Genomic DNA, 5,509 nt, shown 5'->3' on the forward strand with positions numbered 1-5,509 from the left:
CAGCAGCCCCAGCACTTGTAACTTGGACATGAGAAGGAGCCAGAGTGTCGACGCAAGTAGCGTCCCACACCAGCGCCCTTCCCCGTGCCCAAGCCACCAGCGTCATTCCATCAGGACGCTTGCCATCGCGGCGGGTAATACCATTTGGCCCTAAAACAGCTGGTATATTAAGAGCGGCAAATGCCCTGCGGATGACTTCATTAATGCTGGCGTGACGACTGATACGGCCTGCCGATTTTAGGCAGGATAACCCGTGGCGTCCAAGAGCATCTACCTGAACGCCACATCTACATTGATGTGGTTCATTCAGCTTTATACCTAGCCGGAGTGATACGCATATTGACAATGTCATATTGTCAAGTAGCGTTCCAATCGGCGCAGAAGGCAAGGCTTGTAATCAAAAGCCCGACTCATTTTGTGTCACGGCCAAAAGACGAGCACGCTCTGTTATGTCAGTAGATGAGATCAAAAGATCATCAAAGGCTGACTTACAAAGAAGTGCGTCCCATGCTTTTTGACACTTTAAATAGTCTGGAAAATTTTGAATGTTTGCAATATTTAGCCAAGCATTGTTAGCTTCGTTCAAATACACAATCTCTGAGTTACCTGGTACATGATTTACAATTCTAGTAACCAAAGGCTGCGCACTATGAACTGAAGATAGAAATGCTGGTAAGGCAACGCCCGAAACTTTGCGAGTACCCAAACCACCAAACCGTATCGGTAAAGAGGCTTGAGACCATGCACGATCTGTAAACGCGCAATTCAAAACGGTTTCTAAAATATTTTTAAGTGAAATATCAATATCATCAAGCAAATTTGGAAATTTCCATAACGGGCTAGACCTTAAGAGATACGTAAATTTTGGAACAAATAAACAAGACCGAATAATAGTTAAGACCATATGAGAATTAATTTTCAATAATCTGTCCGAAACGTTATTAAATTTTTTAATGTGATCGTTTAAGATCGTTGGAATTGAAACAGGAAATTTTGATTTCAACTTTGTTATGGCGGAATGAATGGCAAGGCTAAATATTGCTGGACCAAGAGGGTCGCCTTGCTGACAGCCAACAGAAGACCAAATATTATGATTTTTGAATAATAATATGGATGGTTTACTATAACATTGCCAAATATAATGATAGATTGAAGGAATTGAATTTTTAACTTCTCTCAGCAGAGCTCCCCTATCAACAGAGTTAAAAGCATTTTTCACATTTAATTTAAAAACACATCACCAGAGTTCCTCTCCAAAAAAGTTCGCGCAGCGTGGACTGCAGCTTCGCAACCACTTTTGCAGCCGAAACCCAACTGAGTTGGAATGAATTTAGTTGATAGGAAAGGAGAAATATGTTTACAACAAATTTTAGAAACAAGGCGTCGAAATGTGCAGCCCACGGCTATAGGACGAATACCACCATCTTTTTTCTTAAGAGCACATATATTCGCACCATATAAAATTTCGGTAATTTCGGTATTAACTTTTCCAGAAAGCATGAGATTTACTAAGAGAACAATGTCCTCAAGCAACGCTCTACCCGCATCCCCTGTGGAAGGACATACCAGATCTTTAAGATGTTGGGGTGTCAGTCCATCGGGGCCGCTGGCAGAACCAGTCTTAAAGGACATTATTGCTTTTAGTACATCACCATCATTAGCCCGTATATGATTATCGGAAAAAGATGGTTCCGGAATAACACAATTAGCATCTGGTGATGGGTGTTTACTTTGTAAAGCCAAAAGTGTTTCATTTGAGTCGGGTGCCAGGAAAAAAGTTTGAAAAAATATGAAAAAAAGTATAGATGCAGCACCTTTCTCGTCACCGACATTAACTTTCTGTTCTACTTTTCGAAAAATGTTGAATTTTGAATTTTGGTTACTATTTAAAATATTGCCAAAGATATTTGGGTCAGAACAATTTAATTTTATTTTCTGTGTGAGTGAACTGTGGTCATCTTTTTTTGCATGTAAAGTTGAATATGCGAACATGAACAAATGCTCCCAACTATCTTTTGAATTTTGGTTTACTGTAGATCGAATGACTTTGGAGAATGCAGTTGCAACAGTAATGCGAGCCCCTTTTGGAATTCGCTTTACTACTGGAACCGAATTCTTTAATTTTCCTAATAATTCCGAAAAATTTGTTGTAACATGATATGCGTTATTTGTCGAGGGCAAGGTGCTATGATGTATATCCGAAACTAACGCGGAACTGTGCTTTTTACCGGTGTGAATTTTTAAGCCTCTTGCACCTCTAAAATAATGTGTAGGAGAGCATAGGTCACATTTCACAAGATCACTGGCTTGGCTACAAACATTGTTTATATTTTGATTATTATCACTCATTAATTCACTATTCACTATTGGTCCATTTAACAGTCACTTCACACACAAGCTCAGCTATTGGTCCTCGAATGACACGAACTGCGCGTTGCTATGTGCAGAAGACAAATCTGAAAACAATAAATACCTTAGCAACTATAATAACAGGACAAAAATACTTAGGAAGTATACTATCCTTAAACATTGTGATGGGTAGCCACACCGACACACCAACACTTGTACCGATGCAGCACCACTTTCTGAGGCTGGGATGGGACAGCAAGCGCTGATTTCCAGCGAAAATAATCTGAAACAGAATTAAAATATGGATCAGTAGTATGTTCTGCGTGACAGCTCAATGACCTCAATTCGACCTATATATAATTGTATGTGTGTATAATATAACATATAATTGAAAAAAACCCGCGGATTACCCATGAGACAATTCGAGGACTATTGGGGATTGGTATGAGCCAAATTCAGAAAATTAAAGGAGAATATTTTGGTTATAACATGTTGTATTTTTAAGTTACGCAAAACTTTTAGTGTGACCTACGTACGAGTATACCTAGCTAGTATAGGATTATTTTTTAAGTTTTAAAATCCAACATTTAAAAAGATAAAAGAAGTGAAATCACAAAATACACGGATTTAATTTTTTTCCTGCGATTATGACTCCATTCGGTTTTCTTTTTTGTATTAAACCGGTATGTCAAAATACTCTCACCGCACTTGCTGGCGAGCCCGAGGTCCCTAGGCACCAAAATTCAGTAGTCTAGAAGATCAGATTTGTAATAATTTAATTTCTTTCAACCTGGCACACAGTTGGTCTAATGTTCGAGTAGACGATGTAGAGTCCGACCTACATATGGGCCTTAACATTACGACTTAGATGGGAAAATATAGATATTCCTTTTTAAAAAAAAATGTTAGTTACGTACTACGGCAAGTTAGGGAAATCTTTAAAGTTTGATTTCTAATCGGATCTTATTAGAATAGAATAGAATAAAATATATTTATTTACCATAGGGAGTGACATTAGGTCGTAAAGGAGCTTTGACATGGGGAGAAGAACTGACAAGAGACTCCCTGCCCATCTTTAAACCATAATATAACAAATTAGCCTAAATAGTATAATATTATACAATTATAGGTGGCCTGCGTAGAACCAGACATCAGAATCATGCATCATTATACTCCATAGTAGAATCTATACCAAAGTAAGTTTTCTTTGTCAAAGAAGTCTCAATATATTTCTTGAATTTGTGATAAGTGTCTCCTAGTATACTGTCTGGTATTTTAATGTTAAATTGAATACTAACCCTAACCTACCAAGGAGCCCTTAACTCTAGCTATCTTATTAAACGGCACGTACAGTTTTTCTTCCTTCTTGAATGAATTAATTCAAATCACAATTTTTCTTGAACTCGGTAATATTTTTTCTAACATACATTATATTAAAGTACTTTACACAAATAAAATTTGAAAACTTAAGGAACGATGCGGGACTCGAACCCACGACCTCTGGCGTTCAATACCAGTGCTATACCAACTGAGCTAACCGTTCGTGTGACGTATCGTCATAAAATCTTGTATGCTTTGTTCAACTCTCAGGTTGTGGCTGTTGTTCTTCGTCGTTACACACTTCTGACAGAGCGGTCGTGGTCATCACGAAGTGAAATGTTTTGGAGCAGATGTGCTGCGCCCCACTGCTCCAGTGCTCTAGAGTACTCAATTTTGTTTTCAAATTTTAGGTATATCCTGTGAGGATTATCACTTTAAAAACATAACAAATTGTAAAGTACTCTATGCAGTCCGGCCCTCTACAATTTCTAATATTTAACATATTTTTACCACGGAAGCTTCTTTGCTGAGGATACCGGATAGGTACCACAGCGGTAACTTTCTATAACGTGAAGCAGTAGTGTGAAAGCAGTAGTATATTTTCGGTATGAAGGGCGCCATAGCTTGTGAAATTACTGGGCTGATGAGACTTACCATCAACGTTTAAAGCGACAAACGCAGTTGCTGTGTCGATCAAAATTTTGTATTATACCGGTTGATACCAACAAAAATATTTTGTCGTTTATTTTATTTTCTTTCTCTCCTTAAATCACTTACGAAATTTTATAAGATAGAAGAGGTATTCTGGGAGATTCGGATCCCGTTTTTATAAAAAATATAGCTTAACTATTCATAAATCCAATCGTATAAACATGTTAAGATTGCTTCATACGACGATAAGATAAGTTTTAAATGGATCATTAGCTCATAATAGTCATGTCGAAACAACTCTGAAAAACTTCATAATTGTGTTTCGAAAACCGACGTTGTTTTGAAATACACGAAGACTTAAGCGGCTTGATAACAATTACATAAAGGTATACCGGATAGGATAATACTACGATTGGGCAGTCTCGACTACGCGAGCCTCCGACAGTAACAAACCGTTCGGCTTTGGTGGAGGACGTAGACTACATCCCGCCCGCCCTAACTTCTCCCATTGCGACCGCGAAAGTAATTTCTCATTCAGTACAAGATGCCACGGACCAGATCAAAATCTTGAAGTATTAGTTCGTCTTACAACCGCCGAAAGCATTTATTTGAATACCTCAAGCCTCAAGTTTTGAAGGAATTATTATATCATGCTGTTTTCAATTGAACTGATACTGCATATCAGTCATTTGAGGTAAGTAACAATAAAAGTAATCTTAATTAAACATATTAATTAGCTGGTGAACTGTTACGTTTTAATTTAGGAGTTTAATTCTTGTGCAGGACTGTAATTAATTATTTTATTAGCGGCTTTTATAAATAAATCGTTGAACTTAGCTCCAATGTAAAGAGGAAATGTTGTGAAAGTATTTAGGAAATATCATCTAATATATAAAATTCTCGTGTCCCGGTGTCTTTTACCAAAATCCTCCGAAACGGCTAAACCAATTTGTTTGAAAATTTGTGTGTATTGGGTAGGTCTGAGAAACGGCCAACATCTATTTTTCATACCCCTAAATGATTTTTTTTATTCATTTGACATTTTTTTTATTATGATTCAGCATTAAAAAATACATACAACTTCAAACTTCTTTTTCACCCGCCCACGATCAACACCTATTTTTCTATAGCGATTTTTACATTTTTCTGTTCCATCCACAGATCAGCAATAGGGTTGCAAGATGGCAAT

At 37.4% G+C, this 5,509-nt stretch overlaps 1 non-coding gene across 1 annotated transcript; it reads right to left on the reverse strand.

The window, feature by feature from the left end:
* Window positions 1-3,819: 3,819 nt before the first annotated feature.
* Window positions 3,820-3,892, reverse strand: Trnas-uga (transfer RNA serine (anticodon UGA)). Its single transcript has one exon. It is a non-coding gene; the product is annotated as a tRNA-Ser (tRNA).
* Window positions 3,893-5,509: the final 1,617 nt, after the last annotated feature.

Source organism: Leptidea sinapis, chromosome 41, assembly GCF_905404315.1.
Source record: "Leptidea sinapis chromosome 41, ilLepSina1.1, whole genome shotgun sequence".
Taxonomy (NCBI): domain Eukaryota; kingdom Metazoa; phylum Arthropoda; class Insecta; order Lepidoptera; family Pieridae; genus Leptidea; species Leptidea sinapis.